The sequence below is a fragment of the Onychomys torridus genome, chromosome 5, assembly GCF_903995425.1.
Source record: "Onychomys torridus chromosome 5, mOncTor1.1, whole genome shotgun sequence".
In the NCBI taxonomy this organism is placed as follows: domain Eukaryota; kingdom Metazoa; phylum Chordata; class Mammalia; order Rodentia; family Cricetidae; genus Onychomys; species Onychomys torridus.
In genome coordinates this window covers 15,137,699-15,165,103 of record NC_050447.1, presented here as the reverse complement: position 1 = coordinate 15,165,103, position 27,405 = coordinate 15,137,699, and the positions used below count along the sequence as shown (strand labels likewise).

Below are 27,405 nucleotides of genomic sequence, written 5' to 3'. Positions count from 1 at the left end.
TGCCAGTCCCAGCTGATGGTGCCACAGGAGCGTGGAGCGGCAAGCAGCCCCTGGTGCTGGGCATCACCCCAGCAGGAAGGTTTCTAGGTGTGGACGAGCTCCTTGGAGTCCCTGGAACTCCTGCTACCATGAGTGGGGGCATGTGGCTCTCAGCATGATCAAGGGTGGGCTTTACACCACCAGATGTGTCGGACTACCCGCGTTATCCCTGCTCAGCATCTAGCATATTCTGTCTTCTGTGTCTCTTTTGCATGCACAAGACAGTAAGCAGAGGAAATGGAGGTTCAGAGAGGTTAAGTATTATCTCCAGGGTCACACAGCTCTAAGTGTTACCTTTGTTTTCAGCCTGTGAAATTCTGGCACAGGGAATTTCTGCTCCCGGTGGATGTACAGACGCCACAGCTGTGTGTGCACCTCACACCCTGCCACAAGCAGCTCTTCGCTTGTCTACTGTGGGAAGGGTGATGGGAAGGTGCCTTACCAGGCTATCTGCTGGGAGAGGACTTTGTCCCATCAAAGGTCAGGATGGGAATGGGAGAGCTAGGGCTGAATCTCTCTCCGAGACCGGTTGGCCACTGGCAACTCACGTGTGATGGAGGTGCTGAAGGCATCCCATTGAAGTCCCTGTCTCCTCTCACTGTGGTCTGTTTCAGGGCCTTGAGCTGTCCCTGCTGCTGTGCATGCCTGAGCACCCCAGAGGAGGTGTTTTCCTTCTGTGCTTTGGCCTTAGCTTTGTTCCTCCACTCTTCACCAGGCCCCACTGCCTGGTGAGTCCTGCAATTGTGCCTTATTCACGCCTCCCTCTGCCTCCTCCCTCTGCCTCCTCCCTCTGCCTCCTCCCTCTGCCTCCTCCCTCTGCCTCCTCCCTCTGCCTTCCTCCTGCCTCCTTGTGGCCCCAGACTAGACTCCACCCCTGACTGGCTTTGAGACTCTAGCTGAGTGACATCACCTCTCAGAGCCTTCCTGGTAAGGTGGGTGATGTGGGATGGATACAGTGGGTGTAACTCACTGTGTCTGCTTGCCCCGAGTGCAGACGCCTGTGTGTGACAGACCCTGGTTGAAGGCCCGTCATATCTGCGTCTCCCTGCTCTCTGGAGCAGTGTCTGTTTCTTGAATGCTAGCTGCGCTGTCTTACGTTGGCCCCTCATTATTTCCTACTTCATATTTTCCCCCCTAAATTAAGACCCAGCACAAGGGCCTACCTGCCCTTGGTGTCCCTGATCTCCTGGCCACGCTTGAGCATCCTGGGATGGAGGGGACCTTCTGGTAGTCTTTCCACGCCTGCCTTGCCTTTGTGCTAGGTCCGGCCCACACTTGACATTTCTCCTTCATGGGCACACATCAGCTCAGCACTTTGAGAACCCTTGTTACACAGATGATCAGAGCGGTCTTTCCAGGCATCAGGGGAAGGAGGGTGGGGTGGGGTGGTATGAGAATATGCACACTCACATGACCGTGCACTAGAGTGAATAACATATGCTTGTGTCTGCCCATGTGCACACTCATTCATGTCTGTGCCCCTCAGCCCAGAGCTCCCATCTATTTGGTTAACTATCAGAGTAACGAAAACCAGCCAATTGCAGCTGGAATTTTCTGTAACAGGCTCTAAGTCCAGGGCTGGCCCCATTAGAGTAGACTCCAGAGGCCCTCATTGGTGTGTGTGTGTGTGTGTGTGTGTGTGTGTGTGTGTGTGTGTCTTTTAATGCCATGAATCTGCCATGGAATTATTTGATAATATAGCATCAGAAGTTTGCCTATACAGGAAACTTTTCCAATAGTTTAAAAAGTGCTGCTGGAGAGAAGCTAGTGGGGATGTATTTGAGGGGTCACTGGGTGCCAGCACCCTTTGGAAGAAGTGAGGCCACTGTCCTCCTGTCTGGAAGAACCGCCTGAAGCCTCAGCCTCCAGAAAGCAGCATTTCCCTGTTTCTCCGGGGCTAGGGATGTGGTTGGCATACTTGTTGTAAGTAAGGTGATCTGCATAGACTCTGTCATGTAGGAGTCACCAAGCAACAGGGTGGGACGGTGAGTCTCACCTGCTGCTGGCGATCTGCTCCCGGGCTCCTGTGTCCACTGATCCTCTGCTGGAGTTGTTTTTCCTGGGAAGCTGTCAGTCTGTGGCCCAGGACTTTTGTCAACACCCTTGGTTATGCTTTCCATTTGACTTTACCCTGAGGGCATTAGGTCCTCACGTTTATGCCTCAATTTCTTCCTCTGGGAAGCAGGAATAGCAACCAATATCCATACACAGCAGAGTAAAGAGACAGCATAGCTCTATGTGACATGTTATTTGTGATCCTGAGTTTTAGAAGGCCTGCAGCAGTGTTTCTTTGTGTGGTTTAGTGATATAATTTGACCTGAGCTGCTTGTAATGTTTTCAGGGTGATTTTTTTTTTTATTATAGATACATCAATATACTTGGTTGCTCTGGGAACCCCCAAATACTCAAGAAACACAGTTTCCTCCCCAAAAGGTCTGAATGCAGGCCATGCCTGGCTGCAGGGGCTGTGCCTGTTACAAGTGGAAGATGTGTATGGGGAACCCAGACAGTCACTCTCACTGGATACTAGATGGAGCTGTCATGGGGCTCCACAGCAGTATGGCTATGTCTCATTGCTGCCTTTTCCCTTCTTTCTGTCCCTCTAGGCCACGTAGGCAGGGAGGGCCCTTTATCTGCTTGCCGCTTGTCATGCCCAGCACGTGTGGGCGCCGTTCCTTTTTGGTAGGCATGGCAGTGCCCTGTAGTGGCTTGATTTGTGGACCTGAAGAAAGAGTAAGGTCTTGCCCTGGGGGTCAGCCTTGAGGTGGGTGCTGTCTGGCCTGTGGTCTCCTGAGAGTGTGGTAGCAGAAGGGTCCTCTTCACAGATGCTTCTCTGGAGTAGCCATCCTTGTGGATCCTATAGCACATGCCAGGTGCACATTGACAACATTTCTCCTGCATCCCCTGGGTGGCCAAACTCAGCTAATGAGGGATGCTGGGCCTTGCTAAGCATGGGATCCTCCAGGCTCTGAACCATCCTGTGAAAGCTGTGGGATATGAAGCCTCATGTGCCTGTAAAGGAAGGCAATTAGGAAAACCACCCCTTATATATTGGATGTAGACCCCCCCAGTAAGACATTGCCCCCGTGTTTCACGCCCAAGTCCCTCAGCTGACTGTGCAGTTCTTTCTGGACAGTGAGTGTCCTGCTTTGGTGGTACTCTGGGCATAATCCTGTCCACATGACAATTCTTAAAAGTGGTCCCCCCTCCAATTCCACGTTCAAAAAAGAGGCTTGAAACATCTTGCCGCAAGCTGGTATTGCCAGCTAACTGTATTTTATATTCATTTTGGGTTGTGAAAACCAGCAATTAAGAAAATCCCTGCTTCAGATTAATTGCGGTCTACACTGGCTCAGAATGAGATGGTGCACCATATCCCTTGGGTTTCAGAGCTTTTGGGTTGCAGGGAGTTGGAGCACACAGGGCAGTTGAGTCTCAGATAGGAGTGTGCCTTTAATGGAGATGCCACAATGGAGACAGACATGAGGAATGTCTGGAAGGTAGGAACCCGACTCTCATCTGCCCAGCTTGGCACCAGGTCGCTGCCTCCATCAGAGGGTCTTGTGTCTCAATGACCCATACCCTTGGCTGAGATTCATTCCTATATAGCCTGCCTTCTTTGGAAGGAGCCCTGCATTTTTGTGGCCCACAGAAGCAGTTGCTTGGGGGCCAGAGACTGGGAAATGCTGATGTCGGCCAGTTGACAATGCCCACCATGTGCTGAATTCTGTGCTTATAGCAACTGCCATGTGCTGGGTGCTGTGCTGAGTGGCTGCATGTCACTGACCTGTGCCAGTTACTCTTCCGTTTGATTATCACCAGGAGGAACTCCTGGGCTACAGCAGCTGTTGTCCACAGTCAGGGCCCCAGGTGACTGTCTAGTCAGAACCAGCCTTCCTTGACTTTGCCTTTGCTGCCTCACGGCCTCAACTAAGGGGAGCAGACAGCTGAACCTTACCCCTTTCCCAGTTGTCCCAATCAACCCAGGCTTGTTACAGCATTTTGATGTTTATGAAGAATATTTCCAGCCATTCTTCTCATCTGACCCCCACTGCAGCCCTGTGACGTATACAGAGCCAGATGTGGAACTGTGGTTCAGCATGGCTACACAGCCTTGGGTGTGGAAGCCAAATCCCCATCCAAGGCTTGATTCCCAGCCTATTAGGGCCATTGGGCTAGGGTATCATCAATGGTATTTTTCTTCCACTTCTTTTCTGAATCTTGATGGTAAGAGAATGAAGTTGGCTGCATCTCTTGGCAAGTTCAGGCTCCTGCCTTCGAGGCCCAGACCCTGTCAGGATAGGGTTCCATGTGTGTCTGTCTGGGGTTTTGTCAGCTGCCAGCCAGGTGTGGTATGGAGATGGTTACAGGGAGTCCAAGGTGGTGTGGTCTTGCTGGACGTACAGAGAAAAGACACCCACATCCTGTTTGCTGGGGTTGTGGCTGGCCTCTCAGGAGACTCATGCGGAGATGAGGCAGAGTCAAGACCATCTCAGTACCTACTTCATTCAGTGCGCCCTGTGGGACAGGGAGGCCAGACACTGAGCTATCATTCCCTTCCATCTTCAAGTTAGGGGAGAGGCGTCCATTGCCATTGTCTTCATTGTATGGCTGAGGTTAGAAGTGCTAAGAGGGGAGATCAGTTTCTTCACCTGCCAATGCTGAGCAGAGCTTAAGGAAGGACTGTCCCTGGGGTCTACTTCCCACGCCACAGCTGCCTCACATGGTTCTCACTCCTGTCAGCTGTCTGGACCTTGGCTATCCTTGGCAGGGGGTGGGGAGGGGAGAGGTGTGCCATAGGCCATTATGGGTCATACTAAGCTAAGTGGAAGAGATCCCTAAATAGGACTGCTGTCAATCCAGAGGGACTTACAGTGTGGAACCTATAACCTGGTCTCTTTTCTGAACACTTGGTGGCATCAAAAGGAACACACTGTTGCCCATGTAACAGGTCACAGGAGGAGCCAGGCTGGCGAGGGCAAGGTGAGAGCTTGGTGGGTCTGGTAGGAGTCTCCCAGGAGGACTTGGCTCCCTCCGGGGTACGGTTCCTAAATGCTGGGAGCTTGAGTTCCCTTCTACTTCTACTATTTCCAGATCTCAGGAATAAGAATGGAATTCTTGCCCAGCTCCTCCTGAGCATGGGATCTGGGAGACTCAGGACTCTGTGTACCTTTGTGTGGGAAAGGGCTGCATATTTGGATCTGAGTTGGATGGTTCAAGGCTCATGAAGTCCGCAGCCATTTTTAACATCTGCTGTACCCCTGTCTGAAAGTAACCCCTTGTTGGGGCTTTAGACTAGCTCACACTTGGGAGACCTTCTGAGGACAGTGTGCAGCAGGGAGCCGGCAAGACCAGAGCAGTTGCAGTTGCCTTAGGAAGTAGATTGGTGTCAGGGCCTAGCCAGTATGGCCAGAGTCCCATACACAGCACCCTCCCCTCCCCTGCCAGTACCAGCTCAGGCTTCTCTCCTCTGAGCCTCTGCTTCCTTTTTTTTTTTTTTTTTTTTTTTTTTTTTGAGTATGGACATCACAGCTGAACTGACCCCAGAGTGTCACTGTAAGAACTGGTAGGCGTTCACAACTGTTGTCTGCCTTGGGATCAGAATCCTTCTAGAAGGTTCTTGTTTCCTTGGCTGGTTATTTTTTGCCCTTTATGTGATGTCTTTATAGCATTTCTCCCTGTATTCAGTTTGTTTTCCAATGCTTCAGTTAACTGAGGTCAACCATGTTTTGTAGAGTTAAAATGGAACATTTCAGAAATGAGCTGTTTTTAAGTTGCACATCATGTTGAGTGGCCCAGTAGAATCCTGTGCTGTGTCCTGGGGTTCATCAGGTCACCCAACTTCAGAACCCATAGTCATCTCTGAGCCTAAGCACAAGGCTGCTGTGTGGCTGGCCTGGAGGCCATGGGGAGGCTGTAGAGTTGGGCATTGGTAAAAGAGCTGGCCTTGCTTCAGGGCTGGGCCTGGAGCAGCTGCTGGCTTGTTCCTTCCCAGCAACTTCTTCATCCTGTGCCTTCTTTCCGGTGGCCCCCATCCCCTCCTCTGACCTCTCCCCTCTCCCCGTTGCCCTAATGACTTAGCCCAGGTGGCAAGTTGAGTAGAGAAATGACTCCAGGGAAATAGAGTCCTTGCTACCAGCCTGGGCCTCAGGTGTGCATGCAGTGGTCCTCCCTAGAGTCTTGGCGAGCTGGACCTCCCCTGTCTTCAGCTGTTAGGCAGGGATGGAGGAGCTGAGAGAAGTGTATGTGCATGTGGTGTGTTACTCTATGCTATGTAGCTGTGTATATGTGTAACTGCATGTATGTGACCATGTGCAAAGAACTGTGCTCCTCTCTCTCTCTCTCGGGGGGGGGGGGGGGCTATGTGTCTGTATGCATGTTTCAGGCGGATGTCAAGGCTCGGGACTTGAACTAGTGGCCTGGTATTGTATGGTGGGGCTGCGTTACTTCCTCTGCTGGTTGAAACACTTGGAACACAGTCATACACGTGTAGATAATTAGAATAAAAACCAAAGAACAATTCTATTCAAAGAGACCCAGCAGAGAGGCTGGGACCGCCCAAGATCTGGGGGGCTATGTTCTGTCTCCCCAGTTCACTGTAGGCATCTGTGCATTTTGATCACACTATTTAGAAAATCCTTTTGTTGCATAATAAACTGACGTTGGTCCACTCGCCTTGTTGCTGTGAAGTTTGCTGTGTTTGGGGCCCACTCGGGACAGCAGGCCATTAGGCACTGATTAAATGAGCTAATTTTAATTTGTTCAGTGGTTACAGATGCTGAGACCTTTTCCTGCCCTTTTCTCTGAGCTCTATTTATTTATCCACCCCCCACACCACTACCAAAGAAAAAGACCTCAGGTTTTTCCTTTTCTCTTTCTATCCTCCCTTAAAAATAAACATAGCAAAAACATTTTTAACAAAAACTAATGCTAAGAATGAGGGCTTGACCATGGCTCAGCAGGAATGGTCTCCAGAGGTGCCATGGGGCCCACTGTGTTGATCTGGGGTAAGGCATGGGCCACCCACTATGGTTGAGGAGGAGGAGCTGGATGAGGCCCACTCTAGGCCTTCAAGAGCTCCAGTCTCCTCCTGGCCTTTGTGTGAAGACTCTCAGAGCTCCATTCCCTTCCTCTGCTTCCTCACCCTGGCTAAGTCTTACCTGCTGGGCTCCACATAGAGGTTGCTTTTTCCAGGATACCACCCAGCACCCCTGTACTCTCATATGTGCAAGCACTCTCCAGTGCCTATCACCCTCACAGATGTGTGGGAACCTTTGGGCTTCATCCTCCTGCCTCTAACATCAAGGTGCTTGGCAGCTATCAGCTGCTGGTCATGAACCTCTGTTGAAAGACTGGATGAGTGGATGAATGTATGAACAGGTGACTGGCATCCATATGTATTGATATGTAAATCTACACATATCTATACATCATATGTATAGAGAGCTGGGCCTGCCACGTGCCCAGCCCAGAGTGTCAGGACCTGGAGTCCCACCGATTATGATTAGCCATGGATATGTGCAACAGACAATTTCATTCTTCTAATGGGATGAACGGCACTCTTTCCCTGTGGTGTGTGGCAAGGATGCACCTAGACACCATACTCACTCCTGGCTGGCTGTCCTGATTCCAGTCCTCAGGCCCAGCTTTGCAGAGAACCTGCCTGGCATCCTTGCAGAGGGAAGGAAATTGCACCTTTAGTATTTTTATTTTCTTTTATATTTACTTAGTTTTTAAACAGCACTTGAGGCCAAGTGGACCTTGGGTGCAGAATGTGCCAACCACAAAAGGCACTCAGAGTGCCAAAATGAATGACTGTATGATTTAGCGGTAGCTGTCCAGCCCTGCATCAGCAGCTGGGTCTCCTCCCTGCCCCTGCATTTTGAACACCACCTTCTGCTCTGGCTGGGCACCTTAGCCAACAGAAGGTCTCCCTGGAGCTGAACAGCAACCAGCCAGTTTCAGGCCTGGTTTTCATTTGCTGTGAGTGCTGCTTCCCGCAGACAGTACCCCACCCACTCCACCCAGGGGCCTCCGAAAGGCTGTCCCTCATCCTGTGCTGGCCAACTGGGTGTGACTGAGAGTCCCTTTGCTGCCTGTCTTTGGTCCTTACTTCAGCCCCAAGCTCAGGCCTTCCTCCTCTGTGGATTCCTAAGACAGAGCTTCTTTGGCACCCCTAGGGTCTGGGCCTCCATTGAGCCAACATGTGGCCATTGGCCTGAGCTTGGCCTGCTCTGTCTTCTCCCTCTCCATCTGCTGCCCCTCCTTTCCCAAGCCTCTTCCTCTCCCCACTAGCTGGATTCCCCGCCAAGCCCGCAGCGGGAGCAGCACACCCTCAACCCAGCCTTCCTGGGCTGGCCAGGCAAGGCGGGTGGAGATGCATCCCATGGCTGAGGTCACCCGTGGGCCAGTGGGAAGTGCCTGTCTCCCCCTTGCCTGCCCTGCCTCCAGTGCTGGGAACACGGGCTCAAGTCTGGCCCTTTTGGCACCAGCCACTTGCCTCTTGGGCACCCTGGTGAGCATGGGGAGAGGTAAGGGTGGGGTGGCGTGGGAGGGGAGGTGCAGACTGACCCAGGGAAGAGGGAAGGACGGACCCATCAGGCCTTAGTCTGCACAGGATGCCAAGTCTCAGTGGAGGCTCCCAGCTTGTTGAGATTGGAGTGTCTGTGCTGTGTATCAAATCCAGAAGGAAGGAAACTGGGTTTTTCCAATGAAGTGGGTAAAATGAGCAGGCTGTCTGCCAAGGAGAGACTGTTGGCCAGTGTCAGACCTGCTTGGGGCTCTGAATTGTGGGAGTGGGACGGCCTCAGGTGCTTGCTGCTTTCTGGGTCTCACACTGTGCTCTTGCTTCTCTGTTACCCGTCCCTTGACCTATTCTGTTAGCCTCTTGTTGCCCCCGTCCTTCAAGGAGCCCTAGCTTGCATCTCTTTCGTCCATGTGCCTCTGAATTTGGGTACCCCTGAATGTCTATTGGCTCTTCAGCCCTACTACCAGCCAGAGAGCTGGGGGTGTGCTGGTTTTGGGTTTGACCTGGCTGCTCACAAAGTATCATGGCCCATGCATTGCTGCCCTCTCTGCTCAGAGGGGTGACATTGCTTATCGGATAAGAGGCCAGGTCTCTGGATAGGTTCCTGGGGCTTTGCCAGAGGTGTATGGGGGTGGGAAGTGAGGACTGCTCCTGGCCAGCCACTTGTTCTCCTCAGGAGGGGACTGGTGAGGTCCTTTCTGTTTATGTCGTAACCAGGCTACCGAGATGGCAAACTTAGGTTCTGCAATTACACAGCATTTCAGCAGCAAATTGATAGGATAACGTGTTATTATTGGCTACTGGGTTAATAGCTATTTTGGCAGGAGTACCAATCCTGCGTGGTGTTGCTGGCATGGGTGTAAGGATGGCGCAGTAGGGTAGAGGAATGGTGGGTGCGTCTTGCGTGGAACAGCAGACTCCGAGGACTCGGGTCCTGAGAGCGCCTGCGTGGAGGATGCTCAGTCCTGATGAGCTGTTGCCAAAACTAAGACCAGAGAGGGTGAGTGAGCAGCAGCAGGTCACAGAGTGAGTTGGTTTCTGTAGGGATCTGGGCACAGCTTTGCTTGTGCTCTCTGAAGGCAGGACAACAATAACCTTCACCCCTGTCCCCTCTGGCTTGCATCCCTGATACCTCTGTGCCTTTTGAGCTCTGGGGTACCACTAAGGGCTTGCTGGCCCTGGAGTCTCTTGGCCTGTGAGCCCTACTGTGGCTCCTCTGCTTGTTCTGCTTCCTTTCCCACACTGCTATACTGCTATTTCAGAAAGCAAAACGTCCCCACATTGGCTTGCTTGGGTTTTGGCGAGCATGTGTGTATAATCCTCTGTCTGGAACGCTCCTCCTCAGATCCTGCCCTGACTGTCTCTGTGCTGGCTGAAAGCGTCTGCTCAGCTGTCCTGTCACCTTGTCACTTGTGCAGAGTGGTTCCTTCTCCTCCACTTGTCTCCTGCTCCTTCTGTGTCCATGGCACCAGCTGATGGTGCCTTGCTCTATTCAGCTGGAAAACTGGATCCCCTCTTGTTATGCTGAAAGCGTGCTGAGGGCAAGGACTTGGTTGAGATCACACCCTGTCCCCAGAGCCTTGCACAGGCTGAGGGAGGAGGCACAGATTAATAGCTGCTGAAGGACTAGACTAATGCAAATTGCACTGTCACTTTAAAGATGGCTTCCAGGCAACAGGTGACTCATTGTCTTTTTTCTTGAGGGATAATTGGCTTCGGGATATCTGTTATTCCTGTCTCCAAGTGGTGTCAGCAATTGTTCTTGTAGGGCTCATGATAAAATATTTTCTTCCTGCGTGTGAAGAGGGTTCAGAGGGGAACGGGTTCTCTGTCACTGGAAGAAACCAAATCTAGTTGCAGAAGGGGTTTCACTGGAGAGAGAGCTGCATCTCCTGCAGGGGTCCTTCTAGGTTCAGGTTTTGTACTGGGGCTCAGTGTCCAGACAGGGGGCGTGGCTTTCTCTTTCCCACGATGTTACAGGGGAGGGGTGTGAGTTAAGAGGTGATCAACTGAAGATGCTCATGGGAAGAGTGAACTGTGAGTGGGGACATGGTTTGCTATAGTTATCTTGCTGTGCCATGGCGTCTCCCAGGCCTACCCCTGATCTGGAAGCATCAAGCCATCATAGGTGCATTGAGTGTTTCCTAGTGCTAGGTGTTGGCCCAGGGTGTTTCACCTATGTACTGCAGCCAGAGAGGCAGGGGGCTTTCTTCGCCCATCTTCCTCTTGGTGAGTTGCTGAGCGGCTCTGTAACATATCCTAGTCCACACAGCCGGCCAGTGGTGGAAGTGAGATTTGGAATCTAGGCTTTCTGGCTCTGTCCTGATGTCCAGATACAGCCCCTCTAGGGGCTTTACACCAGGGACAGTGTGCCATGGGGTTGGCACTCTGGCTATTTGGAGAATGATTGGAGATTTGATGGATGAACGGATGCAGAGAGCCTCCAGGATGAATCCGAAGTATTCAATCTAGTGTCAGTCCATCAGGCAGGCAGATGGGAGCCCTAGCTGGGTAGGGGTGATAACCACCTGCACTGAATCAGCTCTTTCCTGGGAAAATGTATGTGCCAAGGTGTGCTTTACCATGTTCCTGTAGAGGGCTCACTTGTTTGGGGGTACAGGTTAATAAAGCAGGATGTTTCTGGTTTCTAGATGGGGGTCACATAGAACAGGTATTTGGCATGCACAGATTCATCCTCACATACCTTAAGCCTCTAGTGTGTGAGATACAAAGAGGCAATCACTTGCTTCGGAGGCTTTACCAGAAAAATGTGTGCCCCACCTCTCAACCTCACTGCCTTGTCTGTCTCTTTAAGAGCAGGGCATCTCTGCTTCTTATCTTATTAAGGCTGTTCTGCTCTGGTCTGAACAAACAAGACCCCCTTTCTGCCTGGTGTCTCCTTTGTTTTAACGATATTTCTCCAGGGGTTCAGGCCTTGGCCGGCGGTGGAGCTGTTCCTCCTAACCCCATGTCCCCACTGCTCCCTGACTGCCCTTGCACACCCCTGCCTTTTTAAATAAAAGACAGCAAATGCAGGTCACACAGAAGACTGCTCTAATTGCATCCTGCCATAAAGTGTGGGAGTCCCACACTTGGCAGCTGGAGGGGCTCTGCTCAGGGCAGACCCCTTGGGCCCTGGCGGTCTGAATATTCAAGGTCAGAACTCCTCAGCCTCCACCTTACAGGGTCCATCTTGACTAGCTCCTTGAGTCTTCTCTGGTAAATCTTATTTATCCATCATTTGTTTATTCATTTGTGCACTTTTTCATTCTTGCATAAATGCCATAATATATAAAATATATAAATATAAAATGCCTTCTTTGGCTCAAACCCCAGATTGTAATGCTGTTTTCATCCATCCATCCATCCATCCATCCATCCATCCATCCATCCATCCATGCCCTGGTTGCCAACTGCTTTTTGTAGACTGGGGTACTGTCAGTAATGCCTGCCTGAATTCATTCATTCATCCACCAGAGTTTTTGCCAGGTACCTGTGAGGCCCCAGGAGTCAGGAAAGCCCTGGTTTATCGAGGCTGTCTGAAGATAGTTCTAAATGCAGAGTACCTGTGAGGATCCTTATAGCCCATTGGGAGTTTCAACCCAGGAGAAGCACTAGGACTGCAGCGTTGTGAGGAGTAAGGCTCATGTAGTTCTATCTTGCACCTTCGTTGACAGTTGGCTCCATGGAAAGGTGTGGTGGTACTGTACTCAGCAGATACCTGCTCTGCAGCAGGTACCGAGGTGACCTGGTAGTGTCTGAGTTGGGGGTAGATGGCCCTCAGATCCAGTGATACCAGAATTTCATGCCAGCAGGCAGCTGGATCCCTCACACCCTGCTGGGCTCTGTACTAGGGAAGGTCATCCCCCTCCAACCTCAGGAGCCTCATTTTCCCAGGACATAGAAGCTTCTTCCATCCTACTGAGCCTCAGTTTCCTCATCTGTAAAATATAGCTAGTTAAAAAAAAAAAAAAGCAGTCTCAATGCATACAAACAGGGAAAACGTGTAAGACAAATTGTTCAAATGCTGGACACACAGTGCATCCTCACTGGTGGTGCTGACATGGCCAGGGTCGGGCAGCCTTTAATCCTTCCATCCCAGAAGCTCTACAGCTCAGCAGTAAAGCCCATGGCGGAGGATTTTCTGGAGGCTGCAACATGAAAATATGGAGGAAACAGAAATGTTCTCTGCTGAGCACAAAGGCTGAACAGGACTTCCGAGTAGCTGTGAGCTGGCACTAGCACACCCTAGAACCCAGGCTCCCCCACCTCTCCTCTTTCCCGCCCCTTCTATACAGAGTCTGCCCACCTCCTCTCTCTTCCCTGTTTCTATTAGGAATAGAAGGTACCAAGATTCCAGGGGCTACCCAGGCATGGCACTGGCTATGCGTCACTTGTGTTTTGGAGAGGGAAGGGGAACAGTCCCAGAGCTAGGGCAGAGGGCCTTCCGGGGTTTCCCCCAGGCCATTTGTAAGAATGTACAGCCCAATTGTGGGCAACCTGTACTTTGTTTTTGGCTACAATGCATTCATTTTAGTGGGCATTATGAAAACAACACCTCAATTTTATCCACGCCATGCTTTAGGACTGGCCTTAGGTAGGCCACACCGTCACACCTGTGGCAATTGAAAGGACCAAGCTGAGCTGTAATACCAGGGCACAGTCCTGCAGATGACCTCTTAGTGACTCCAGGAGGCAAGCCTAGCAAGCAGTGACTGCTTCCCACCCACATCACAGCACACACAGTGCCACCTTAGGCATGTGCTTTGGACAGGCTCGCTGAACCTGGAGCCTGAGGCAAGGATATGGTGCAGATTCTGTGGCCCAGAGGCAGGAGGGAGGGGCAAGCCTATTTGGGGTGCAGGTGCAAATCAGACCTTCATTCTAGGCGGCGTGCCTATGAATGTCCCTTTGAGTGACCACTGGCTCCCTGATCCCTTTCAGTTGAAGATCATCTTGTGGGTATTAACGCCCCTGGTTTTTGAGAGGGGAGAGAACTGTGGGTGGTTTTGGGTTGGGACATCAAACCCTGATTCTCAGACTGGCTGGTGTATCCATTGAAGGAATCACTGGCTGTGTTGGCGAACCCTTGGTCTTTGTACCTTTCAGTGTGCTCCTCTGAGAAGCGGGTTCACACTGGCCACAGAGAGCCACTGAGAAGTGCTTTCCACATGTCACATCTGCCTGCATCTCCAGTAAGAAAGTTACACAAGCCAGCTGTGTTTTGTAGAAGAGGCGGAGAGCCTGGCCCACTGTTTTTCCCATACCCATGGAACTGAGGAAATTCTGGTCCGGCTCGGGGAGAGGCACAGGCAGGCGTCGATGATGCCTGGGGGTGACCAGACCTGAAGAGGACAGTGTGATGTTGACAGCTGACATTGCCTGGCCTCTCCTAGGAGTGTGGCACTTCAGGGATCTGAACCTGTGTAAGCTCCTCCCCATGCCCTGCCTGTGACCTTCCTCGGGCACCTTCTGTGAGCTTAGATGGTCTCTTGTGGAAGGCTGCTGGAATGGAGCCCTGTGGCTGCAGCAGATTGGTAGCATAGTTATCTCTCCCTTCACAACACCCAGGCCCTTAATGGGCACCTCTTCACGTGTGTGCTCCCCAGAGGAGCCAAGCTATGCTGGCCACACACTCTGGTATTACTTCTGTTCTCCAGGAGGGCTCAGGATCCAGGCTTCCTGGAAGTCTGCCTAGGAATGTTGATGATGACAAAGGGGCGGGGATAGGACTGGGCTGTGCCTGGACAGGGGAAAGACTGTGTCTTGACCACCTGTGTTATTGGTCTCATAGGGTCTAGAAACCTTCAGCCACAGGCATTGTAGGGCAAAATGGGCCTAGGGACCTGACTGCTCTCTCCTCTAGAGGAGAGTTGTACAGTCTGCTGAGAAGGAGCTGTATTCTATAGAGATGCAGGCTGAGAGTCACAGCATTTGATTTATCAGGACTCTGTAGTGTTAGCACTTGAGAGGTTGAGACAGGTGTATCAGAAGTTCAAGACCTAGCCTAGCATAGTGGCGCATCTTTAATACCAGCACTCAGGAGGCCAAGGCAGATGGATCTCTTTGATTTCAAGGACAGCTTTGTCTACATATTGAGTTCTAGGTCAACAAGGGTTATATTAGTGAGATCCTGTATGAAAAATAAAACAAGGGGGCTGGAGAGTGGCCCAGCGGTTAAGAAAGAGCACTAGCTATTCTTCCAGAGGACCAAGGTTCAGTTCTCAGCACCCACATAGCAGCTCATAACTGCCTGTAACTCCACTTTCAGGGGATCTGATGCATTAAATAAATTTTAGAAAAAAGAAAAAATAAATAAAACAAAACCCCCAAACTACCCAAGTAAATAGGATGTCATTGATTGTAGTCTCCAATTAGGCTGGTGGATGGGGTTGTCTTTGAGGGTGGGAGGCTTGCCTTGGATGATAATGACCAGAGATCTAGGGTCACCTTGCACCCCATTGTGCCATTGTGGCTTCAGATTTATAAGCTCTGTGCTGGAAAGGCGAGGTGGACTTGGGGCGGTGGATAATGGAAGAGTACATGTCAGCCCTAGAATGCCCTTGAGATGGAACTTCTGCTTGCTGGTTCTGGCACTGTCCAGCTGCTGAGTTCCTGCTGAGAGAGCAGATCTCTTTGTGGTCCAGTGTGTGTCTTTGGGTCACACTGGCTCCTCTGTACAGACTGGGGACATGGTGATTCATTCTAAGACCAGAAGAAAAGATGGCTGCCGAGAGAAGTGCCTGAGGGATTGTGTGTCCCCTCCCTGGGTGTCCTGCACGTCCTCAGTGGTGGTACTTCTGCTGTCCACAGTGATTTACACATTTGGTCCTTAGGGCACAAGATACTGTGCTGACACCAGACCCTTCCAGTTAGATCTCTTGGAAGTAGGTTGTGCTCGAAGGCTGGTCATTCCTTATCAGCAGTTACTGGTCAGAATTGGAGTGCTTTGGGGCTACTCATGGCTACTTGTTCTGATGTTGTGGGGCCCCCTAGGTACTGTTGACTGTACTTTGGGGCTTTTATGCTTAATATTCATGGTGTGGACTCTGGCCTTGCCTCTTCCGAACTTCCTCCTCTGGCTGACCACCTGATCGATTGCTACTTTGGGGCAGTGTGTGCTCACCTAGCTTTAACTCTCTCGTTTTCCTGAGGCCTTCCTCACTGTCTGGTCCTGTCCTCACCTCTTCTGGGAGTTTTGCAGCCTTTGTATCCTGGTCTTTCGGCTGTGACTCAGATGGTACTTCCCCTTGGGGCCTCCTACTTTTCCCACTTAGACATATTCATTCACTTCATTCTATAAGCGGAACCCAGCGCCGTTTGCCCTGAATTGATGGGGAACTTAGATGAAAAACATCTGGGCATAGTGGCACCCGCCTGCCTTTCATCCCAGCACTTGGAAGGCAGAGGCAGGTGGATCTCTGTTTGAGGCCAGCCTGGCCTCCATAGTGAGTACTAGGACAGCCAGGGCTGCATAGTGAGATCCTTCCTTGAAACAAACAAAGTAAATGAAAAACAAAATCAAAGAGATCCCATGATCCTATCATAGCAGCCAGGAGCCTTCTAGAATGCCTACTCTGGGTCTAGTCTTCTTCCACGAGAGGGTAGAGACAGTGGAAATGGAGTGTTATTTATTGCCTTTGGCCCATCCCCGAGATCGCAAAGGGGGGTGAAGGGCAGTTACTATTTCAGTATCCATGTTGCTAACAGCATCATGACACTCCCCTGCCATCATCACAGTTTTTCCAGGCCCATGTACCAGGTACCCCATATTTGGGAGAAAGTCTGTGCTGAACCTACCTGGTCTTCAGATCCCAGTTTAAGAACTTCCTGCCTCTCAAAATGTCTTTCTGTGCTTGCCTGATCCTGTCTGTGGTTGGTGCTATATGATAACATGGACCTCTCTAGGGAAAATCTGGGTCTGGGCTCTGTAGAGCCCAGGGGCATTGAACTGCTAACCTCTGAAGACTCAAGTGAATGGAAAGTGAAGGCCTGACAGTTTCACACAGGGACTCTTTAGGATGCTGGGGGTAGTAGAGCCAGCCGGTCCCTGAGTAGCAGGGTGGGTTACATGGCCAGTAGAGGGCGCCCTTGGTGGGCTCCGTGGCCTGGACACAGAAGCTGTGCAATTGAAGCAATCTCAGCTAAGGCTTTCTGCATAAACCCGGGGTCGCTCCAGTCAAGTGCCATAGAGCTCAGGCCCCTACCTACCTGAATTCCAAATTTCTAAGCTGTAAACTAGGGCCGTACTGAAAGTGGTCATTGCCCAGGATGGCGGTGAGGAGTCACGTATGTGAAGCTTATGAAGAGCATGGCACTGTGCTGGGTTCAGTGTGACCATGTCCCAAACCCAAAAGGGTGTAAGGGACACAGAAACTCAGACGTTCATATACAGACAAGCAGTTTATTGAGGCTAAGGAGGGAACACCAATAGACAGCAAACGCCATTGGGGAGGGCTTCCTGGAGGCAGTGTCTTGAAGGACAGCTTGTGTTAGTCAAGATGGAGTAAGGTGGTGTGCCAGCGAGCAGCAGAGGCCTCCAGAGGTTCAGCCACCTCCTTCCCTACAGAGGGGAAGACCATCTGCTTCCTCCACCGCCTCAGGGGGCAAGCTCTGCTTGCTGCCTGTTTGTCCCAGGAGCTGGTCCAGGGCACACCCGTATGCCTCCCAAGGCTTCTATGGGCTTCCGGACAACGAGCAATTCTGACTTCTGCTGCTCAGGCTCATGCAAGGGTAGAAATGCTATCCAAACACTCCTAATCTCAACCAGAGGATTGTTTTCTCGTGGAAAGCTTCACCTATACTTAATCGTTTTAAGTTGTTTCGGGTACCAATTAGACTTTTAATTTTGCTGTTCCCTCCAGCGGCTGGAGAGTGTATGTGGTTGATGTTTAATCAGAGTTGAATTTTCCTCCCTCCCTCCCTTCCTTCCTTCCTTCCTTCCTTCCTTCCTTCCTTCCTTCCTCCTTCTTCCCTCCCTCCCTCCCTCCCTCCTTCTCTCTCTCTCTCTCTCTCTCTCTCTCTCTCTCTCTCTCTCTCTTTCTTTCTTCCTATTGTGTGATTGATTCTAGAGAAGGGATGGGGATAAGACCACTCAAGGGTTCCTTGGGGATGGGGGTGGGGGTGGTCAGAGCCAGGTGGCTCTGGATTTGAGGTTATCTGGGGTGGGGCTATGGGAGCTGTCTCCAGAGTGTCAGTCTAAGTCCCCTCCTGCCTGCATACTTTGCTAAGAGCTTCTCTGTCTGGAGAACCCGATGCCGCGTTAAATATATGGATTATCCAAAAATTTCTGCAGCAATAGGGTGAGTTATTATTGATTCACAGAGCACGACAAAACATCGCTGCATGAATTAGCAAACAGCTGTTTCTAATTTGAGTTTAGAACGGTACACAGAGGAACTTGTTTCTCTGTTCACTCCTTTCATTTATAATGAATTTTAATCACCGCTACAGGTGAGAAAAATGTAGAAACAAGCTTGTATCTTGTGGAAGAGACAAAGGAGAGACAGATGCTAACAGATTTCCAGTCTGTGATAAAAGGGATGTTTTGGTACACTTTACATGTAATTAGAGTGCAGCTGTCTACAGTCCCAGGTCCATGAACGTGGCCGAATGTGGGCTCTGCTGATCTCCAAAGGGAGTGAAGAAAAACAGTGATTCAAGCCGAAAGCATGCTGTTTTTTTTTTTTTTTTCTAGTCAGCAGGGCGCCCTGTGCACCGGCCTTCGGCAGCTTCTTAAAGCTCACAGAGATGACTTAACAGGGTGCTGGCTCCTTGTGCAAGCAAGCAAAGTGGTGTGGGTTTGCAGGGACCCCCTGGACTACCACCGCCCAGTCTCTGGGGAATCCTGGCAGAGTCAGGTTGGGGAGTCACCTCCTTTGCTGGCAGGATTGACTGAGATAGTCCTCTTTAGCCAGCTCCATCACAGCCAGCTCTCTGTGAGCTGATGAGTGCTGTTTGTTTTTTCTTTTCTTTTCCATAGTCTGTTTAATTTCTCTGATAAAATTTGAATGTGATTGCATTTACAATATCAGTGCTAAGTAAATTTGTCTAAGGAATGGTGCAGCCAGCCGGCTGTGTGTTTTGCCAGGTCAGAGGTTTCAAGGGGCAAGATGACACTGACTCCCTCCCACCCTGCTTTGTGAGGCTGGAGGCCTTGGGAACGGCAGCTGCCATGGTGCCACGCAGGGCACTGTGGATGGAGTACAAGCCATTCCAGGACTGCCAGGGCCTTGACTTTATCATCTGTCATGAGTGTGTTGAGCTGGATGGTCTCAAGCCGTCTTTTGGATGGTGTCCTGGGGTTGCAAGTCAGGACTACATCTAGCCTCGATACAGGTCATTTCTTCTGTCTTGAAAACCAGCATCCAGGGGTTGGGGATTTAGCTCAGTGGTAGAGTGTTTGCCTAGCAAGCACAAGGCCCTGGGTTCGATCCTCAGCTCCACTAAAACAAAAACAAAAACAAAACAACAGCATCTGTAGGGTGACATGCAGTCCTCAGCTTAGTTCCTCTTTGCTCGCCACTAGGGCTCAGGGAGATGCTATCCCTCACTGTCTCTTGGCCATTGAAACTGCCAAAGTTATCTCTCTCTACTCTGTGACCATCTTATGGTGAACTAGGAGCCAGCAATAATGGCTCTTCACCTGTTACAGAACACTGATCATGGGTAACATTTCATGAACACTGGCTAACTTCATCTGTAGAATAAGTGTTGTCAAGACTATCAATGCTCCCATTGTGCAGAGGAGAAAACTGAGTTTTATCTGTAAAACTAAGGCAGGGTAATGAACTTGCATTGGCCACATGAATGGGATGTAATGGAGACAGGAGGGGGCAAGACCAGTTGCTGGCTGGTTGGCTGCTGGAAACGCAAATGCCGGGTCTAGGCCACAAGGATCAAAGGGGGACTTTCTGGATGGGCATGTAGAGAAGCAAGTGCCCTTGGTCAGAAGGGGAACCGTGGCTCAGCTGTATCATGGATATGTGGCCTTTGCCTCTAGGGCTTTCCCGGCTCCTCCAGGGATGGCTAGGAGTGAATGTGAACCTTTGAAAACCATTCAGAGGTGATTTGTAGATTTACTGGCCTTCCCAAAGTGCCCAATACCTGCACGGCCTGCAGACTGCCTAGTTGTGGGGAGGGCTATGGTGACCTGAGACCTCCCCGCTCAGGATGTCATTTCTCCTGCTTCAACTGGTCGAAAGCAAACACTGTAGGCTTTGTGGCACCTCTCTTGATTCTTTGGATATGAGCGAAGACAGTAGCTAGATGGGAATCTGGGTTTTCTCCTGGGATGCCCACAGCTTTGGCAGTCATTGGGTTCATTACAGGGTGCCTGTAGAAGTAAATGCACCATCAATGGATGGTGTTGCCCTGGATGGTGTGAAGTGTGTCACACTACTGGCAGGTTCCAGATTGGCAGTAGCTGCCTAAGCTGCTGAGGGCTCCCTTTATTTATTTTATTTTATGTCTGTGATTGTTTTGCCTGTATGCATGCATGTACACTATGTATATCAAAGGAAGCCAGAAGAGGCTGTTAGATTCCCTGGAACTGGAGTTTAGATGGTTGTGAGCCACCATGTAGGTGCTGGAAACCAAACCCAGGTCCTCTGCAAGAGTAGCAAGTGCTGTTAACCATTGAGCCATCTCCCTGGCTCCTTCCTCCTTTATTTTCTTTTGCCAACCTTTGTAGCTCAAATGCAGGAGCTGCTATGTAAGGTAGTGATTTCATTATCCTATCCTGGAGAGTCTCAGGTGCAGTAGCTTGCCCAAGATCATACAGCTGAAGAGCAGTGGCTCTTCTGAGTCCAGGGCAAGCCTGTGTGTACATTTTAAGTTCAAGGCTCGGTCATTTCCCTACAGTTGTCTTAGTTTCTTTCTTTCTTTCTTTCTTTCTTTCTTTCTTTCTTTCTTTCTTTCTTTCTTTCTTTCTTTCTTTCTTTCTTTCCTTCCTTCCTTCCTTCCTTCCTTCCTTCCTTCCTTCCTTCCTTCCTATCTATCTATCTATCTATCTATCTATCTATCTATCTATCTATCTATCTATCTAAGACAGGTCTCAGTGTGTAGACCTGATTAGCCTGGAACCCCCAGTGGAGACCAGACTGGCCTTGAACTCACAGAGATCCGTCTGCCTCTGTCTCCCGAGTGCTGAGATTAAAGACATGCACTACCACCACCCTGGCCAGAATATCTTTTAAAACCAGCCAAAAGATGTTTTAGAGTGTAGACAAGTACTAATGATAAAATAGAGGTTGGGTAGATACCACCATAGGATCCCAAGGGTATAGGTATATTCCACACCCTAAGAAACAAGGAATATAGAACAGGCTCAACAAAATGTCTTGAATGAAAAAAACACCCAAACTGGGAGGGAGCACAGAGCTGAGACACCCACTGCTGGTGCTCCTATAATCAGGGACAGACTTCACCAACTGGTTGGGCTATTAGAGCTGCGGGGGGCCTTTACAGACATGTCTATCTGAGTCTGCCTTTTAAGAGAGCATGGAAAACAGCAAGAGAGGGAATCCTTGTGTGTGGTTATAGAGTGCCAGGTCTGAGCCTGGTCCTCGAGTGACCTCATCCTTCATAGCTCATGGCTCTACCCATTCTGGGTTTGAGCGTCCATCCTCTGAGTCATCTTTCCCATCCACAAAAGGTAGCACACGTTTGCAGCTGAGCTGTTCTGCTCTCTCGGCTCCTGCTTGTAGGACTTGGGGCATGTGATGGACGTCTTTCATCTTGTTCTCTCTCTCTCCCTCTTGGGCTAACCTGGCAGTGTTTCTGCTGGTATAAAAATTTCAAGACCCTTGTGGCTCTCCTGTGTATTTCATGGGGAATTGCCCTTTAAGACAAGCTGCTCCTTCAGAGGCAGTTTCTAGAGAATTTTGTCTCTACCTTTGGGCTTTGTTGAGATGGCTTGAGGATGATGCTCCTAAATCTTCCAGACACTCTGTTTTGTTTGGGGAAGGCCTGCGAGGCACACCCTTCATCTCTTAAAGAAGGCTTCTGTGTGACTCAACGCTGACCTCTTGATTTTCCTGAGATGGTTGCGGAATGCACAGCCACACCCTCGGCCGTCCCTCTGGAGCATGCTTTCCTAAAAGTAAACGTTATGTGGTCTTCTTGCAATTCGAGGATTTCCCAAGGATGCATCCTGGTTCCTTTTGCACATTTCTGCCTCTAGTCTTTTTCTCCTTTCTTCTTGTAAGCTGCAAGAAAAAACCAGGAAACACCTTCAACATTCTCCCAGGAAACCCAGTCCATACCTGTGTTTTCCCATTGTAGGTAGTCTCTTCCTCCCGTGCCGTGGGGGACACTCCTGCCTCTGTGTGGCTAACATCCTTCTCCTTTAGTTTCCGAGAGCATAGTTCTTCCTGGTAAGCCTTATCTATACAGGTCTAGTATCCCAGCTTCTGGCTCATGCTGGCTTAGGTTTTGGTCAAAGGAGATCTTAGTTTTCAGGGAAATGCTGCTCTCTTCCTTCCAAGTCTTCACCAGCGGTTATCTATACCTGTATTTCAGTTAGCCTGCATAAGGCTGCCCACCCCTTTACAAAGACATCATTCCTCTGCCTTTTTTTCAGCTCATGGCCACTGTCCAGCTCCTGAGTCACTTTCATATCACCCAGTGTTTGTTCTGGTGGCATCCGACTCCTGCCACAGAGGTGTACTGTTTCTTAATGCTGCTCTGACAAATCCTCATGTACATTGTAGCTTAAAACAACACCAAGTCTGAGGCTGCAGAGACAGCTCAGCAGTTAAGAGAACTTCCTCAGAGGACCCAGGTTCAATTCCCAACACCCACATGGTGGCTCATAACTATCTATAACTCAAGTTCCAAGAGGTGGAATTACACATATGCAGGTAAAACACTCATATACATAAAAGAAAAAACAACACCAAGTCATCAGATGGTTCTGGTGGTTAGAAGTCTGATAAAAACATAGGGCAAAGGTCAAGGTGGTGGCAGAAAACTTTTGCCATGCACAGAGGTCACCACATTCATCACTCACGTGTCTTCAACCCCAGCAGCAATGGTTGACTTGCTCTCATACGGTGCCACTCTGACTGAACTTCTGCCTCCTCTTCCATCTTTTAAAGACCCAGTGACTCCAGAGGCCTCTCCCAGATAGTCCCAGACAGTCCAGAATCATCTCTGTGTGTTTAGGTCAGCTAATCGGTACCCCGAGTTCCATTTACCATGGGAGTCTCACATCCATACAGTCTAGCAGTTGAGAGGTTGACATGTTTAGGCATTTGCTTTTGCTTGGCACCATCTTGGAGTTTGGTTCTGTGCAGGTTTTGGAGGCAGCCTGCTTCCTTTGCTTCCTTCACAGGTGTCTGGCAGCAGACACAGTCCAGGCTGCTCCCCCGCACACCAACTCTGCCCAGGATATGCCTGGGCGTTGGATGTCTCCACTCTGCCTGAGGAATCGTAGCTGTTTCCTTTAGATTTAACCTGACTATTGATACCATGATGGGGAGCAAGAATGGTTGTAATGACACAGAAGACCTTGATTTGAGTCATGGTGAAGAAATAGAACGAGATAGAAGATACTCGCTCCATTGGAATGAGCTGTTAGCACTTCTTCTTGGAGTGGGGTATCAAGACCCTTACCCCTAGATTTCAATCTCCATTTCCTTCCTGCCCTAACTGCACAATCTTGGAAAAATTAAGCAATAGAAGGTGAACAGTCAGCAGCTGCCATCAGTCACATGTTTGAAAGCGACACACCTTTCACATGTGTGAAAGTGGCCCAGGGCACTCCTTTATGCTAACTCAGATTGGATAGAATCTTCCTTCCGTCTTGACAATTCTTTTGAATTTACCAAGAAAAGCCACAAAACACCTAGGGTTGTGTGCTGGGAGCTTCAGGCTTCTTGGGGAAATTGCATTGCTGATGGCTAGAAGCAGTTCCAGGAAACGGCCACAGGTGGTCCAGTCCACCCATGGTATAGGGGTGTTGTTGGCTCAGAAAGGCATGGCGATGTTTCTAAGGCCAGCCAGCATCATCTACACCCACCTCTGAGGACCAGGGCCATAGACTCCCAGGTTCAAGTGTTCTTGTTGCAGCAGGACTCAGGATTCCCAGCTTCCTGGAAGGAAGGTAGGGACATGCCAGATGTCCTACACTGCGCTGAGTCCTTTTGTGTCTGGAGAGCCACCTATTTCTGTTCCGACTGACTCTGTGGGAAGCAGTTTGTGTATGCCTTAGAGCACATGGTCTTGCGTGCTCTGGGGAGCACAGACAGCTGGTTCTCCTGAGCACCCAGGCAGCTTTGTGTCTACTTAGAGCAGGACTCACATCAGCTGGGGTTGGCGCTGACCTGGCTGGCAACTCCTCTTCAGACCTCAGTGCATCTTTTTCATGTCCTTTTGTCTTTGCACTGACAGCAGGACTTAGGGGACCCTGCCTCAAAGCCTCATTGCTCATAGGATGGATAGAGCCTCTCTTAGAGGGGGGGGCCGGGGGACCCTTTTTCCAATTTTTCGGTGCCCTGAGTCCGTTCTGTTCCCACATACCTTTGCTCATGGCAGACATCACCAGCTGATTTCATTTTTTATTCACATGGATGGAACTTTTCAGCCTGGCAATGTCCTGGAGACCCAGAACTTCCTGGGCTTCAGCTATACTCTTAATGATACTGAAGCAGGGATCCTTGCTAAAGTTCTTTTTAGGGCTGCCCCTTCATCTTGGTGCTGGAGGGTCACTTTCTCCTCTGCCTCTTATGGCAGGACGATTACTTTTTTAGCTCACTCCTGTGTATCTGAGTAATGGCTAGACCAATCTCCTCCTGGGTCCTAGCAGCTCCCTGATATTCTCTGATGGGAGCAGATGGGAGCTGTGTGCCCCATGCCTTCCTGCATGGCTGCTCCATGTTGCCTGCCAGTTTCAGGTGCACCGATTGCAGCCTTAGCCTGTTGCTCTTGCTGTGGTCACATCTTGCCCCTAGCTTCCTGACAGTCTCTGAGTCTGACCACACAAGTCTGGGATCACTTGCTTATGTTGCCGATGTATTCGAAAGCCCAGTTAATCTTCCTTCTACTTAATTGAATTTTTATCATAATTTCCACCTCTTTAATGTTTGGGGTGTGTGTTTTCCTCCAGCAGACAGCAGAAGTCTTCTAGAAACTATTTCGTTCCAGGCCTCTTTGCTGGATTAGTCATTTTCAAGAGAATTTAATCTCCATTTTGAAAGTCATTTTCTCTCATTCTGTCCTTTGACCATGCTTATTCTAGAGGAGGCAACAGCTGAGGGGCTGGCATTTGTCACTTTTCTCCCATCTCAGCATTGTGGATGAAGCTGCCAATTGAATAGGATTAAGTAGGTTTGTTTCCTGGCTCTACTGCCTGGCAGCTGGGTGGCACCGGGCAAGGCAGCCTCTGTGCATCATTTTCGCCTGTAAATGGAAATGAAGTAATAATACGCCTAGCTCGTTGAACTGTTGCGGACTGAATTAATGCATGGAAAGTCGTAGAAGAATGCCTGGTTCACAGAAAATCTTCCTTTGAAGATGGGAAGGTAGCTGGGCAAGGGAGGCTTTCCTTGAACCTACTTGTTGCTGAATCCTGAATGTTCAAGAAAAGAGACCTTGAGATACCCTTCACCTCATTTCCACATGCTTCCATCCCTTTCTGCACTCCTGCCAGAGGGTGTGCGGACATGCTAGTAATGCCTGCTCATGGGTGGTCACACTTACACACGGCAAGTGCTAACCGTGTTTGAGGGGTGTTTGTTACTGGGAGGAACAGGAGTCTTCCCTTCCTCTGCTGATGCCCCTGTAGGTCCAGTGGAGCCCTGGCCCATGCTTGTTTCTCTAATTTTCTTCTGGTGCCATTGGCTAGATGCCCCCAGTGCAAAACACACTTGGAGCAGGTAGGCGGAGAACCACCAGGGCCGAGTGATTTTCAAATAGCTGGCTCTAAGCAGGGTGACCAGTTTGGGACTTCCTATGTCAACATGCCCCTCTCCTCTGATTGAGCCCTTTCATTTTAAGGAGTCTTATATTCATTTCAATTCGGATGATTATGATCTCAGCAGTGGCTCAGTTGATGGAGAATAATGCTGACTTCCCTTTAGCTTTGAGACTTGTTTGCAGAAAATAAAGCCAGGCAGTCAGCCCTGCCATGAACTTTGGGTACCTTGGCACAACTGGGCAGGTCATGATTCCCTTCATGGTGGTGGCGGCTGAGCAGCATATGTTAGCCTAGGATCAGAAACTGCCTGATTGGGAGACACAGGGGTCAACTCTGTGAAGCATCCAGCTTTGTGTGGTGGGCACCCCTCTCAGCCTCAGCATCTCCATCTCAAACATGGGGTGCTCCTGGAGACCACAGCCATGGGTGCTGTGAAGGCTGAAAGACTTATTGAGATAACAGACATGTACAGTCCTGGCATGTGGGATGTGAGCAATAGATGTAGCTGCTAAAAATAGCGCTACTGATACTAATTAGAATTAATTCTTATTATTGGCAAAATACTGCTTTTGTTTACCAGCTTTATAGAAGTATAATTTGCATGCTGTAACATTCACTTATTTTAGTATACAGTTCAGCACCTCTGTAGCTAGTCCACAGAGCTGTGTGGCCCTTTGCAGTTACTGCTAAGTCCATTTCCATTTCCTCAACAGCCTTTGCTTGCCAGCTGAACTCTGACCACGGCACCCACTTTCAGCCTCAGGCAGTCCTGAGTGGGTTGTCTGTGGAGGCATGCGCATCTTTGCGACATGGGCGCCAACAGAACTGTAGCGGGTTTCATATTAATCTCATCTACCTCTTACAGTGCTGCTTCCTTTGCACATGTTTTTACTGAGTCTCAGAGGCTGGGAGGGTCACCCATGGTCTGGATGAGTTGCTGGGGGAGCTTGGAAGCCCAGGGGTGTATGTAGCTGCCCTTTGGTCATCAGTTAGCACGAAGGTTTTAGAAACCCAGGACTGTTGTAGATATGCTAGTTCAGGCTTGTTCCAAGGGCAGAGTGCCTTCCTGGTTTCACCTTCCTGCTTGTTCATTTCTCTACACTCATCAGGCATCTAGGGGGCTTCTCTGGGCATTGGTGGTTTCTCCTTGAAATGTATACCCTGAGCAATTCTTGCCTACCTCTTGAGGGAGGACTAGAAGGAGGGTTGGGCCTTCTCACCCAGGGACTTTGCATGTCAGCTCAATTGTTTGCCTCTAGGGAAGTTGGCCTGGAGAGCGAGCAGACCTGGGGTTTGCGCTGCCGCTGCCATTTTATTATTTGCCAGGATTCTGTTTCTGGGATCCACCTCAGTTTCCCCATCTGTACAGTGGAAGCGCCCTGGCCCCCACCTCCCCAGTGATGGTGAGAAAGTACCTGGAAGAGGCCAGGCACACAGGAGAGGTTCTGTGGTAGTTTGAGTATTTCTGAGCTAAGATATCAAAATAATGCAAAGGTAGTTGAGCCTGGCCAGTGGGCAGAGAGGCCGAGCAAGTCCCAGATCCATCCATCTCTTCCCCTGGGTCCCTTTGTCTGTGCCCCTCAGAGCCCAGCTGGCAAAAGCTGGGAATTAATAGGCAAGGGGATAAGGCGCCTCCCGCTGCGCCTAATCTAGGAAGCTGGTAGCGGCTGCGTCCTTCCCGGCCAAAGGGCCTGTAACGTGAGGCCCCCAGGAGAGAAGGTGCCCTCACTCCAGGAGGGCGTTCCTAGGGGTGCTGGGCTTTAGAGGTGAGGAGGCTGCCAGGAAACACAGAACGGAAGCTTTGGAGCACAATCTCCATCAGGCAGAGCTGGACCCGTGGTGCCAGCTGGGGTAACTCTTCATGCTTTGGAAGCTGGGGTTGTGGGGTGGGCACTGGGGCTGTGATGGGAGCCTGGACCTA

The 27,405-nt window shown here is 50.2% G+C and overlaps 1 protein-coding gene across 3 annotated transcripts in view; it reads left to right on the top strand.

The window, feature by feature from the left end:
- Positions 1-27,405, top strand: part of Znf423 (zinc finger protein 423) — a 303,273-nt gene that overhangs the window by 148,513 nt on the left and 127,355 nt on the right. The window contains exon 1 of one of the 3 annotated variants that reach the window (XM_036187114.1): positions 8,473-8,554. The exons of the other annotated variants lie outside the window; for them this stretch is intronic. The gene's annotated coding sequence lies outside the window, so the exon portion shown is untranslated. Of the gene's footprint in view, positions 1-8,472; positions 8,555-27,405 lie in introns of those variants that run through there. 3 annotated transcript variants of the gene reach the window in all.